This window comes from Chaetura pelagica, unplaced genomic scaffold (assembly GCF_000747805.2).
Source record: "Chaetura pelagica isolate M959 unplaced genomic scaffold, ChaPel_1.0 scaffold168, whole genome shotgun sequence".
Classification (NCBI taxonomy): domain Eukaryota; kingdom Metazoa; phylum Chordata; class Aves; order Apodiformes; family Apodidae; genus Chaetura; species Chaetura pelagica.
The window spans coordinates 78,356-81,362 of NW_009954220.1; the positions used below are offsets into that span (position 1 = coordinate 78,356).

General features: G+C 47.2%; 1 pseudogene; it reads right to left on the minus strand.

Moving 5' to 3' along the window:
• LOC104393906 overlaps nucleotides 1-633 on the minus strand; it is a 55,544-nt pseudogene extending 54,911 nt beyond the window's left edge.
• Nucleotides 634-3,007: the final 2,374 nt, after the last annotated feature.

Here is a 3,007-nt window from a genome sequence, read left to right on the forward strand (position 1 = left end):
ATTTTGTTTAGTCTTATGTGGGGGGAGAGAAGATGGACTGTTTCCCACACACTGTAATTTGGAATATGCATTCTCAAGAAACCAACAGTCCCTAAAAAGGTTTGAGTGTCCTTTTTAGTTGATGGTGGGGCCATAGCTGTTACTAATCACGTCCATTGGGATCTGGCAACGACCATCTTGCCACCTGAATCCCAGGAACTGAATCTCTTGTGAAGGTCCCTTGACCCTGCTTCTTTTTACAGCAAAACCAGCATCCAGAAGAATTTGGATGATCTTTTTACCTTTCTCAAAAACTTCTTCTGATGTGTCACCCCACACAATGATGTCATCAATGTACTGCAGGTGTTCTGGAGCTCCACCCTTCTCCTGTGCAGCATGGGTCCATCCATGGCAAATGGTTGAGCTGTGTTTCCACCCCTGGGGCAGTCGATTCCAAGTGTACTGGACTCCCCTCCAGGTGAAAGCAAACTGTGGCCTGCACTCTGGTGCTAGAGGAATGGAGACAAAGGCATGAGCAATGTAGATAGTGGCATACCAACGGGCTGCTTTCAACTCCAGCTCATACTGAAGTTCTAGCTTGTCTGGCACAGCAGCACTAAGCAGTTGTGTAACCTCATTGAGGCCATAGTCCATTGTCAGCTTCCACTCGCCATCAGGCCTTTGCACTGGCCAGATAGGACTGTTGAAGGATGAGTGCGTCCTGCTGATCACCCCGTCGCTGTCCAATTGCCAGATCAGTTTGTGAATGGGAATCACAGAGTCTCTTTTGGTGTGATATTGTCATCTTTGTACCTTTGGAAGTGGCAATGAGCACCTGTTGGTCGTCAACCTTCAGCAACCCCACTAGAGAAGGGTCATCTGAAAGGCCAGGCAAAGTATGCAGCTGCTCAGTGTCCTCAGTCTCTACAGCTGCTATACCAAAGGCCCACCGGTCCCCTTTCAGGTCATAGAAATATCCTTTTTTGAGAAAGTCTATGCCAAGGATGCACGGAGCATCTGGGCCAGTCACAACAGGGTACATTTTCCACTTTTTACCACTGAGGCTTACATCACCCTCCACAACAGTAAGTTGTTGAGATCGTCCTGTCGCTCCAGAAATAGTGACCGTGTCTGTCCCTTTATGATTCAATGGCATTAGCATGCTCTGTGCACCAGTGTCCACCAAAGGTTTATACCTTTGTTGTTTTAATGTGCCAAGCCTCCGAATCCACACAGTCCAGTAAACTCGGTTGTCTCCTCCCTCTTGCTGGACACAGGGCACTTCTAATATTGAGCATTAGAGGCTAATTCACGATCCTGGGTGGTGACTGGTGCAGCCTTCTTCTTGGAAGAACCATCTCCTGCCTTTGTTCTGTTTAGTAGCTCTTGCACACGTTACTGGAGAATATCAGTGGGTCTCTTGCCCCAGATGCTCATGTCCTCTTTAAAATAGTTACAGAAGAGAGAGCACAGGTGGCGTCAAAGTGGGTCCTGTCTTTCTCGCTGCTGCCTTTTAGCAGGACGTCTATTCTTAATGGCTGCAACACGTGACCAATTTTCTCTAGGGAGATACTGGGGTTTACCTCCTGTCACCTTTTGACTCCGGTCCAACAACAATCCTCCGCAGCCCCTCTTTCGGCACTGTCCAGGCTTGTTCCTGGCTCCAGAAACCTTGGGAAAAAACCAAACACCTTTTCTCCGATTTTCTCCCCCAATGCAGATGCGTCTGCACCAGAGCTGTTTGCCTCTGCAGTTAAGAATCAGTAAGAAAATGTCTGAGTATGAGGAAGCTACTGTAAATTAGATTCTTCCAAGTAAGACTTAATTGGGGAAAATGCAGAGTTTTTCAAGGCCACAGTGAAGTGGCATAATAATGGAATTTAGGTATTGTCGCGATCCACGACCTATTATATCTCCCTTTTCGAGTGTATTTAACTTGTCAGGATCTGCTGAGAGGTCCGCATGTGGCGCTCGCCTCTCACAGAGGAGTAGTGGACTTCGGCACTGACTTTTTGAGTGAATAACTTGCTCAGTACTTAATAATATTTCCAATAACAGCAGCCAATCCCCAATTAGAATTTACGAATGCACGGTTTATTGTGGGGAAAACAAAACAATTTGGGGCAGGAGGTTCAAAAGGGGTGATTAAAGCATATACGAGCTGTGAAATATTTTTTAAGCATCAAATAACAAGAACTTATATATATCTTACTACTTATATATAGGTACACCTTATTTACACACCTTATTTAATTATTTATGAGGGGAGAAGGAAGAGGGATATGCCCGGCGCTTGTCCCTTAAAGGGTCACGGTTTGAGTGCAGGTAAGACAGGATTGTGCCTTCCCCTGCAACCCGGTTTTAGGACCAGGTGTGCAGGAATTAGTCTCACCACACGTATTCAGCAGCAGGCGGGTTCCTGAGGGTGCAAGCAAAGCAGGCAGGCTGGCAGGAAAAAGCTGCGGCGACGACAGGATGAGCTGGTGTCACAGTTTAACTCAGGTCCGATAACAATGCTCTCGATCCCCCCTCCCCCCAACCCAGGTAGGGAAGGAGAGAGAGAAAAAGAGAGAGACTTGGCTGGTTTGAAAACTAAACTACACAGCTTTAATTAAAACACTAATGAATCATACAAGAAAATATATACAATTATATACAAATATATTCAGGTATGGGCAAAAGCCTCTCGCCTCCCCCCACCCCAGCAACTCCCACAGCACTTCCCTGAACCGGGAAGAGTCCCGAGGAATCCCGGAGCTGCTGCTGGAGAAAGAGCAGAGAGTTATGGGGGTCACGAGAGATCAAGCCTGAGGATCGACGGTGATGGATGAACGGAGTCCTCCCTGGACACCGGCCATGGACCGAAGAGAAGGGGAGAAGAAAAAGGAAGGAAGTTGTCTTCTGTGATCTCTGACCTTCCTTTGAGCTTACGTAGATATATGGAATGGAATATCTTTGGCCAGTTTTGCTGTCCGTCTAACTCAGCCTCCTATGGGGGGGTCACAGATCTCCCCATAGTGTCTGAGCC